Raw genomic sequence first — 11,563 nt, forward strand, 5'->3', positions numbered from 1 at the left:
TTTGAGAGATATATAACTGTGCTAGCTGGCTAGCTGTTATACTCTCACGAACTGGAAGAAAATGAGCTACTTTGGAAAGACGGTCAATGACCACAAAGATAGCATTATTTCCTTTCTTGGTCTTGGGAAATCCGGTGATGAAATCCATACTGACTTTATCCCATTTCCAATTTGGAATAGCTAAAGAGTGAAGGGTGCCAGCAGGCCTTTGATGTTCTGCCTTGACTCGACGACAAACGCCGCAGTTAGCAACGAACTCAACAATATCTCTCTTCATCCTAGTCCACCAAAACCTCTGGCGTAGGTCCTGATACATCTTGGTACTACCAGGATGAATGGTGAGAGGAGAATCATGAGATTCCTTAAGGATTAACTGCCTTAGATGTGGATTGTTAGGAACCACTAGACGATTCTGGAAGAACACAGCACCTTGATCATTCATGGAGAATTCATTAGCGTTTCCGCTAATAATATTCTCCTTGACCCGTGATATACCCTTATCACGCTTCTGGCCAGCTATGATTTGATCCCTAAGGGTAGGCTTCGCCACGAGGGTAGAAAGGAATCCTTTAGGAACAATAAAAAGATTTAACTTCCGAAATTCCTCATAGAGATGTGGTTGACCTTGTTGTAGCATCAAATTGTTACAATAAGACTTACGACTTAGTGCATCAACCATAACATTGCCCTTCCCCGGGGTGTAAGTTATCCCTAAGTCGTAATCCGTGATCAACTCAACCCACCGTATTTGCCTGAGATTCAAATCCAGCTAGGTGAAGATATATTTCAGACTTTGGTGATCAGTGAATATTTTGCAACGATTACCAAGAAGGTAATGTCGCCAGCTTTTAAGTGCATGGACTACGGCTACAAGCTCAAGATCATGTGTGGGATAATTATCCTCATGTGGGCACAACTGTCGATATGCGTATGCAATCACATGACGATCTTGCATGAGAATGCAAACTAATCCTTGTCGCGAGGCGTCACAGTAGATAACAAAGTCCTTAGACAAATTTGGTGGTAGCAACACAGGTGCGGAAGTCAGGCGTATTTTCAGTTCCTGAAAACTATACTCACACTGTGGTGTCCACTCGAACTTTTTATCTTTCTTGAGGAGTTCAGTTCGAGGCTTTGCAACCTTTGAGAAATTCTCGACAAAGCGGCGACAATAGCTTGCTAGACCAAGAAAACTCCTAACTTGCTTAACCAATTTAGGTTGAGTGCAATCAAGGACAGCTTGAACTCTCTCGGGATTGACATCAATACCCTTACCAGAGATTACGTGACCTAGATAGGTCACTTCTGGTAACAAAAATTCACATTTTGAAAACATCGCATAAAGGCGATGTTCTCGAAGTTTCATCAATATCAGGCTTAGATGCTCGGCATGTTCTGGTTCGTTCTTCGAGTAGATGAGAATATCCTCGAGGTATACTACGACGAATTTATCCAAATACTCCATGAAGATTGAATTCATCAAGCTAGAGAAGGTGGCTGGGGCATTGGTTAACCCGAAGGACATGACGGTATACTCGTATTGGCCATAACGAGTGACAAAAGCCATTTTTGGAATGTCCCCGTTCTTGATCTTGATTTGATGGTATCCCAACCTCAAATCCATTTTTGAGAAGACTGAGGATCCAGCGAGCTGATCATATAGGTCCTTGATCCTGGGGAGCGGATACTTGTTCTTTATGGTGACCAGATTAACTGGTCGGTAATCTACAACCATCCGATCCATTCCGTCTTTCTTCTTGACGAAGAGGACGAGACAAGCCCAAGGAGAAGAGCTAGGACGAATGAAACCTTTATTCAAGGCCTCATCTAGTTGCTTCTTAAGTTCGGCTAGCTCCAGGGGTGCCATCTGATAAGGTCTTCTGGCTATTGGGACAGTTCCCGGAACAAGATCTATTACAAACTCTACATCTTTGTCAGGTGGTATTCCTGGCAGTTCCTCTGGAAAAAGTTCCGGGAATTCACCGACTACCGGAATGTCTTCAAGTTCCGGAAGAGGGTTGGCATTGAGGGAATAGAGTTGGAATTTGGCAACTCGAGTAGAGACATTGACTGTCTCATCCGAGTGATGGGAAGCTGAACATTTCTAGAAATGAGTATCAATCTTGGCATAGTGAGCTGACATCCAGTCCATACCCAAGATGATGTTGATATCCGAAGATTTCAAGGCTATCAAAGATGCTAGAAAGACTAGCCTGTCCACTTACAACCAGGGGTTTGGACAACCAACGGGATTGGCATATCACAGAAAGACATGTTATGCAACTGTGCATAACTTTCTGAAATGAAGGAATGAGAAGACCCGGTATCAAAAAGAACAGACACTGGGTGATGATTGACAAGGAGCATAACCAGTATGACGTCGGGATCCTCTGCAGCTTCTTCTGCCGAAACATAGTTCACACGGCCACGTGCAGGAGTTGGCTTAACATAATAAGCTTTACCCGACTTGCCTTGCCCAACGTACTTTCCGGGTTGCTTGGCACCCACATTCTGGGGACACTCTCGGGAATAGTCCCCTGGTCCTCCACACTTGTAACAGATCACCTGATTGACACGTGGTGTAGCATTGCTAGCTAGACCACCATAGGTTTTTGCTGCAGGGTTGGTCATATTCATCTGAGGCGCCACAAAGGATGGCCTCGGAGTGTATCTTGGCGGCAGAGAACTGTTTGGAATCCACAGCCTGCGTTTTGGGAACGCGGAACCAGATGACGAGCCAAAGTCACGGGAGTGCTTCTTTGTGGCTTCATAGTCGGTATGTCCAGTCTCGGCACTGATCGTCTTGTTGACCAGGGCGTGGAAGCTTGTACATTCGTGGAGACGCAAATCACGACGAAGCTCAGGGCTCAGACCCTTACGGAATCTTGCTTGCTTCTTGGCATCAGCAGACACCTCCTCTTTTGCATAGCGGGTGAGGTTACCTAACTCGCGGCTGTAAGCATCCACGGTCAACTTTCCCTGGTTGAATGCACATAATTCCTCTCTCTTTCTGTCCATCAGGCCCTCTGGATTATGGTGCAGACGGAAGTCTGCACTAAAGTCTGCCCATGTGGCTGCTGGTTCAGCAGGACGCATAGCTTCAAAGTTCTCCCACCATAGATTGGCGGGTCCTTCCAGAAAGTATGCCGCAAAGGCCACCATGTCGGCCTCAGAAACATTCGCAGAGCGAATCTTGTGTGATATACTGCACAACCAATCATCAGCGTCGAGGGGATCGACGGAGTGATGGAACTTTGGAGGATTCAGCTCCCAAAGTCATTGAGGGACACTGCAGCATTCCTAAGCGGACGAGCCGTATTTTGCTCAATACGCTCTAATAGACGGTTGGTCTCCCTTTTGTTTCTCTCTGCCTCAAACATAACTTCCACCAGAGAGGGCGGGTGAGGCAGTTCCTCCTGCAATGCTTGACTACCCTCGCCTTGCTCATGAGCAGGGGCATGGTTCAACCTGGTGAACACCATCCTGACAAACAAACTCACAGCATAGACCAATATCAATAGCAATACTAGCTATGGATTAAGAATGCACTGAACACATGGATTGAGGAAATGAATATCCGAACAGCATGGTAACAAGCAACTGCTATATATACACCATGGTTCATACACACCATTACATAGTTCAGTACAACCTTAACCGAAGAGCAAACTACTGAAAACATGAAACTACTCATCAAAGGCTTCCAAGCTTCCTATACATTATTTATCTATGCCTCCGGAATTCATTTCACGACACAAGCATACTTCATAAGTGACACAGGACTGTGAAAGTACAACTACTACCATACTATCCTTCCACTCACTGTTCAGGCATCCGCATAGAACGTCTCATAAAGATTGCCTCCATGGCCTGGAAGCTCAGCCTGCGGATCAGGAAATACTCCAGCCTAAGATCCCTGGGATCCATAAGGACACGAGTGTGGCCTTGGTCCCCTGACTGGTGGTAGTAGAGGTCCCTAAGAGGGGTGCCTCCGCCTATAGCAGGCCAGTCAACATGAGCCGGAAGATGGGTCCTAACAGGGTTCAGCATCTCCATATCTCCATACCCTGTCTGTACTACCAGTGCCAGCTGCGTCAAGGCCGTCCACAAACGGGCACGTGTAGCATAGAGCTCCATACGAAGGGCACGGGCATCCCTGTCTATATTCTCTAGCATCTCAGCAGTGGACTAGAGCAGCGGATCCTCCATAGAGGAATCAAAGTAGACCCCACTGAGGTATCCTTCTTCACCTGGCTGAGAGGCAGGAACATAGCAGAACTCTGAATTCTGCAGCAGTGCATGTCTAGCCCTCATGATGGTCAGCATTGAATAGGCAGCGTCTTGTACTGCCATGTCAACAGTGACCCCCAATCCATAAGACCAAAAGATCGGCTCCTCAGCTCCAGGGTAATCTGGGACTACCCTAACAGTGCAGAGGTACTGACTCTGATTAAAATCTCTGTACTGGTCCTCCATTGTGTACTCTGGGTACCAGCGGTAACTGGACACTGCAATCATCCTGACTAGCATGGCCGTATGACCTGGCGCATCAATGCACCTGGTCAGACGAACCACCTGACGAGAAGGACGACCAGGCATCTGAAAATAGAGAGTAATGCAAAAGCATTAGAGCTCTGAAGACAAAATTGGGAAGCATAACTGCTGTAAATGCTCAAAAATAATTTTGAGACAACCCATAAAAATAGGATAGCGTAACCACTCAACTATCAAGTTCAATTCTCTGATCATCAAAACTTACTTCCTTTTCCTTGGGATAAAAGAACGCCTATAATCTACCAATCAGAAACACGAGCCTAAGAGAAGGTAAGTAACCTAGTCTTTAATCCCCACAGAAAAGACGAGGATGACCAGAATAGAATAACTTGAGAAGAGACACAAGAGTCTTACGTTCCCTTCCACAAACAATTCCCTTATATATTACTAAAGCAATTCTAGACTCAACTTCGACTAGTTTGGCTTAGTAATCCTACAGTCAGTCAGGCTCTGATACCAACGCTGTCGGGACCCCGATCCTAAGCCATAGGAATCCAGCCTGTAACACATTGCATCTCTTTGCGGTCTCACGCACGGTTATCCCCACGGCTGCAGCCTTACCTTAGCCGGGACCGTTTGCGCCTTTTGACTCGCGTATGCAATTGTGTCACTAGCAATCCGATGACAAAGAACCCGGATCGACATGTCTAGTCATAAACCAAAGCGGCAGTTCCGATCAGGGACAGGCATACATGACCCAGCAAAGGAGGTGTCGGTCACCAGCGAATGTAGACGACTCGTAGCAAGCTACAAGGACTCCATTACATCCTGTGACATTTCCCCAAAGGGGACAGACACATCAGCTAAGAAGGACACATGCTGGTCAACCAATGTGTCCGGAGTAGTAGCGAACTACCATGGCTCGTTGGAATCACAAAGGGGCATTTCCCTGTAAGGAGTTCTACTAAAGCCTACGGCTAGGTATTCGAACACCATACATATCAAGTACAACACATGTACGCATGGCATCCGATATGCATAGATACATCGATGGCATCACAACATAACCATAAACATACAAACTTTATTTAGAAAGCTCGGAAGAGCCACACACATAACATTACAAGTAAGGGTTCTCACGACCCATCATCACAAGTCATACACACATTTCTTACAAGCCAACGGAAGATTTAAAATTGTTTGAGTATAGACAGAGGGAAAGATAAAGGCACATGGCCTGACTATCTACAGACCCATCCTACGGCCAGATCGTAGCTGGGATACTAGCTACTCGTCGTCGTCGATGTCTAGGTAGAACCCTCCATTAGGGTCATTAACAACCTCTACAACAATTTATTAAGCAAACCTGAGTACAAAAGTACCCAGCAAGACTTTAGGATAAACTATCTACTCATGCAATGTATCAATAAGGAGTTGTGGTGTTTCATGCAGAAAGCCGGCATTTGACTGATGGCTAGACAACTTGTATTTTTAAATAGTTTTGACTACTTTGATTTCTCGCACACGAGTCCACTAACACCACAACAATACTCCATCGTGGAATCAATCCGTCTCCCTACGGAAATGCCGTCCACGACACTCACGCTTATCTTGACAATTTTATGAGTAGCCATTATAGTTATCTATGAACAACATATGTTTCCAAGTAGTCCAAATCCGCGGACGCGGCTATTCGAATAGATCATAACCCTGCAGGGGTGTACTTCTTCACACACGTTCTCGCCACTTATCGCCATGTGCACGTCATGCACCTCGGCAACCTTCAAGAGGAAGCCCAGCGAGGGAGTCGGCCACGACCGTTAACCACGATAATACTTAGTCCAGGTCTATCACCTATCTGAGGGTAACCCGCGCGGAAGTCCAGCCGAGGTTTCCGCCACGGCCCCAAACGATGTGCGCAGGGTTCCCAAGCCCACCATCCGGGTGCCACTTGGTACATCGTGCCACTGCCTACCGCATCATAGCCCACCTCTAAGGTCAGCGCTAGGCACGGCCTCCAGCATGACTATAAACACAAGAAACTACTTGCAACTCCTGGACCGAGTACTAAGCGATTGATAAGTCGATCGGGGTCATATTTCAGGGCCCAGCATGTGGTAGTATCACTTCTTGGATTACATACACGGAACTCAGTTCCTAAGGACAGTTCCAATGAAACAACCAGCCATGTACTCCTACATAGCCTTTCACTGGTACCTTTACCAAATCAGGTTCAACACACAACCTTTACTTACTGAACCCATTCTCACAATTCTGTTCATCACCCAGATGACAGACCATACACAACTCTAAGCATAGCATGCATAGCAGGATAAGGCATGTCATAGCTCTAGCATCTACCAGGTATGTTAGGTTGCAAGGTTCAGCTATTTATTGTGACAAAGACAGGTTATGCAAAGGAAGTAGGTTCAACTAACGTAGTAAAAGCAGTGAAACAATTTTCCCTAATGCAAGAAATAAGAGCAGGAGCGAGAACATGGGATTTATCAGGATGATCAAAATGGTTGCTTGCCTTGTTGCTCAGCAGAGGGACAATATCCGTCAGTCAAATATTCGGTGGAATCTGGAGGAGCGGGGCCTACCGGTAAAAACAATATCAATCAATAACAATCATATGCAACAAGATGATGCATGAGCATGGCATGAAAATGAAAGATGGTAGGCTAATGTGACTACCATTTTTTAAGTTGAAGTTGATATGAATCAAGATTCAAATATCACTTCAAACAAGGTATTTCAAATACCCTTTTAATTGATTCGGCCTGATGCTGAGGTAATTTTGTTTTAGCATGCATGATGATGGTATGTTGGGCTGCTGGTTGTGCTTGTTCATGGTTTGGTCATAGTATTTGAAGTGGAATTCTAATGGATTTCAAATTCCAACTCCAATATATTTAATAAGGTTATCCTATTCATCTTTTAATCTGTTTGGTGATGTTAACATTTTCAAACTTGTTTGAAATTATCAAAATCAGATTCCTTGGATTTTTCTGATCATTTTTCATATATAAATTATTTTCATTGGAGTTACAGATTATTTTCAATGATTTTTAGAAGTTTTGGGTTTTTTCGAATTCTTCTAAATCAGAAAATCTCTTTATTGCGTCATAACCACGTCAGCATTGTATCAGCATGTCAACCGACCTGGTCAGGTCAAACCTGACAGGTGGGGGCCACTAGGCAGCGACAGAGGAGATAATCCCGCGCCGACCAGCCCCTAAGTGGGTTTGACCCACTGCTAGGGCCCACTGTTAGTGTCTACTTAGTGCTAATTAACGGGGATTAGGTCGGCCACGTCATCCCCTGCCGGAGACTGACCGGCGGCGACCAGATCCGCGGTGGATCTTCGCCAGAGATGCACTAGGGCGTGCTGTGGTGCTCGGGTTCGAGTGCCGAGAGCACTTGGATGATACCCAGGCTCGGCCTCATCCTCTACGGGCATCAGGAGGGGCTGAGGGTGACCGGAGCATGCCGGCGACGAGCCGAGGCGGCTGCCAGAGCTCGGGTTCGTCGGTCTCGGGGCTAGAGTGCCGGAGAGAGGGGAAACAGGGGGAGATGCTCGCAAGCTCACGATGGAGACGAAGCTGGGCTCAGACTGCTCGGGGAGGGGCTGTAGCCGGCGATCCACCATCGACTTGCCGGCGGCCGGAGGTTGAGGACGACGGTAATGGGGCATTACAGGGCTCGGGGAGGACGATTCCGTTAGCGTGCGCGTCGAGCTCGATGTTGTAGAGACGATGGAGCACTCGGGGGGGGGATTCCCTGTGGCCAGAGAGCTCGGGCTCCTTGAGCTTAAGCTCCTGTCAATGGCGGCAGGAGGAGAGGGGATGAAACCCAGAGGAGGGGGAGGAATGGAGAGCGGGGAAGGATAGGGACGCGCTCGGGGAAGTCATCCCCGTTGTCGCGCTGTCCTCGGGTCACCGAAGAGCGCCACGCCGAAGCAGGAGGTCGAGGAGGCCGCCGTGGTCGATCTCTCCTCTACTAGAAGGCAGAGGAAGAAGACAACCCTGCCCTTGGTGGGCTGGGCCTCGCAGCTAAGCGTAGGATAGTTCTTTTCCTTTTTCTTCTATTTCTGTTTTATTTGCTGACACTTGTTGCTATTTATTTTTGGCACTAAATCAAAATTAAAAAAAGTTTGAAAAATGTTGGGTTGTTAGTTGGAATATTTCCAGTCACCCATAATGTTTTTAGCATTTTTGAAAGCTTATAAATTTTTGAATTCAAATATAAGTTTGAATTCAGGGACTTGCTGATTTTAAATAAAATGCCAAAAGTGATTTGAAAATAGTTTTCTCCCCTGATAATTTTTTTTCAATATTTATCAGAAATATTGAACTTTTAAGAAGGCTATTTTGGGTTCATTGATTTTGGCAAGATTTGAGTTTCCTTGAATTAGAAGTGGCTAGGGTTTTTGGTTTGAGTTGCACCACTTCTTTGTAGTTAGTTTCAGATTCTTGAATGCAATGGAAGAAGACATGAGCACAAATACTAAACCCTAGTTAGGGATCCAGGGATGTGACAATGGCCCGCTGGAGCCGCTGATAGGTGCCAATCGCGTTCCCGAGCCCAATGGGCATGTGGGCACCGACGCGTGGGTACATGCACCGGTGCTCAGTTGGCGCATGCCAGAAAGGACCTTGGCTACGATTTGTGGTGCGGGGCAGCCCCCACCTCGCATAGCTTGGGCCTCTCGGAGTTCTCGGATTGCTCTAATGATGGACTCACGAGAGCTGAGCAGGCTCACGCCGGAGCTCGCGCTTCAGTTGTGCTCGAGCGCCACCCTTGCCTCACTCACCAGGGCGGGTGATGAGGACATCAACACCATTGTTACACCCACAACCCCAGTTGCTATACATACTGGACCAGTTACTAGAGCTCGTGCACGCCAATTGAATTACCAAGTACTTTCGTTTCTTGGGTAAACTTCTAATGTTCATGAACATATGATGATGCCTAAGTTACATACTTTTGTTGTGCTCATGAATGGAGGACCTAGCATGGATAAGAAGGCTATCCGTTGGAGCGGGATCAGGCATGGAGAAGAAGGTGCACGCACGGGAGAGAACAATGGAGCTTGCATTGGTGATTTTCGCACTTTAAAACCAACATAAGGAGAGCATGAAGTCTTTGGACAAAATATTCAAGACGCCACTTTATAAATTTCTTCCATGGGCTATATAGGTGTAGCGCCACCTTATTTTTGGGACAGGCCCATGTAATTTCGAAATCCCATAATATAGGCTATTTTTAGAGTCTGTCTGTGTGGGGAAACCGAATTTAGGGCTGTTTTCGGACCCCTCCTACAAGGGTCATGAAATTGCCTCTCTCTTCCCTGATATATACAGCCTTAGGGCACCGTTTTGACTTGGGTTTTCTTTAGATTAAATGTTCGCCATAGCTGCAACTTTGCGTTCTTCGTTTGTGTTCTACGACCAGACAAAGGTGTCATAGAACCCACCTCCAACAATAAAGCTTTCCTATTATATTCACAATATCTTGATTGCGTCTTAGTTTCTTGCTTGTTCTTCATTTGCGTGCAGGAAAAAGACATTCGTGGTTAGGTTGATTGTGCTCCGGCGTGGTCCATAACCTCTCGGAGTTGGTTTAACGATTGCTAAGTTGTCGTTGACGTCCTTGTTGTTTTTGTTCTTGTTGTTGTTTTTGTTATCTTTGTTATTGTTGTTTTTGTTGTTGTTGTCATCGTGATCTTCTTTGTTTTTGTTGTTGTTGTTGTTGCCTTTGTTGTCGTTGTTGTCATTGGTGTCGTCGTCGTTGTTGTTGTTGTTATTGTTGTTGTCATCATTGTCATCATTGTCGTTGTTGTGGTCGTTGTCGTCATCGTCATTGTCGTCGTCGTCATTGTTGATGTTGTCGTCGTCGTCGTCGTCGTTGTTATTGTTGTTGTTGTTGTTCTTGTTGTTGATGATGACGTCGTTGTTGTCGGTATTGTCGTTGTTGTTGTTGATGTTTTTGTTGTTGTAGTTGTCGTTGTTGTCTTTGTTGTTGTTGTTGTTGTTGTTGTTGTTGTTGTTGTTGTTGTTGTTGTTGTTGTGTTTGTTGTTGTTGTGTTTGTTGTTGTTGTTGTTGTTGTCGTCGTCGTCGTCGTCATCGTCGTCGTCGTCGTTGTTGCTGTTGTTGTTGTTGTTGTTGTTGTTGTTGTTTTTGTTGTTGTTGTTCTTATCGTTGTTCTCGTCATTGTCGTTGTTGTCATCGTTGTCCTCCTTGTGGTCGTCCTCGTCGTCGTCGTCGTCGTTGTTTTTCTTCTTGTTTTTCTTCTTCTTGTTGTTGTTGCTGTTGTTGTCGTTGTTGTTGTTGTTGATGTTGTTAGCGTTGTTGTCGTTGTTCTCGTCATTGTTATCGTCGTCTTCATTGTCATCGTCATCATCGTCGTCATCATTGTCCTTGTTGTTGTAGTTGTTGTTGCTATCGTCGTTGTCGTGGTCATCGTTGTCGTCGTCGTCGTCGTTGTTGTTGTCCTTATTGTCGTCGTCGTCATTATCCTCGTCGTCATCTTTGTTGTTTTTATTGTTATTGTTGTTGTCGTTGATGTCGTCCTCGTCGTTGTCGGTGTCGTCATCGTCGTCGTTGTTGTCATGTTTTTGTTGTTGTTGTTGTGTTTCTTGTAGTATTTGTTTTTGTTGTTGTTGTTTTTGTCGTTACTAACATTGTTGTTTTGTTGTTTTTGTTGTTACTATCATTATTGTCGATGTTGTTGTTGTTGTTGTTGTTGTTATTATTCTCATCTGTTGTTGTTTTTGTTGCTGTTGTTGTTGTTGTTCATGTTGTTGTTCTCATCTGTGGTTGTTTTTGTTGTTGTTGTTCTCTTCTGCTGTTTTTTGTTGTTGTTGTTATTGTTTTGTTGTTGTTGCTGTTGCTGCTGCTGCTGTTGTTGGTGGTGTTCTTTTTGTTGTTGTTTTCAGTTGTTGTTGTTTTTGTTGTTGTTGTTCTTGCTGTTGTCATCATCGTCATTGTCGTCTTTGTTGTGGTTGTTGTTGTAGTCGTTGTTGTCGTCGTTGTCATTGTTGTTGTTGTTGTTGTTGTTGTTGTT

Source organism: Hordeum vulgare, chromosome 4H, assembly GCF_904849725.1.
Source record: "Hordeum vulgare subsp. vulgare chromosome 4H, MorexV3_pseudomolecules_assembly, whole genome shotgun sequence".
NCBI lineage: Eukaryota > Viridiplantae > Streptophyta > Magnoliopsida > Poales > Poaceae > Hordeum > Hordeum vulgare.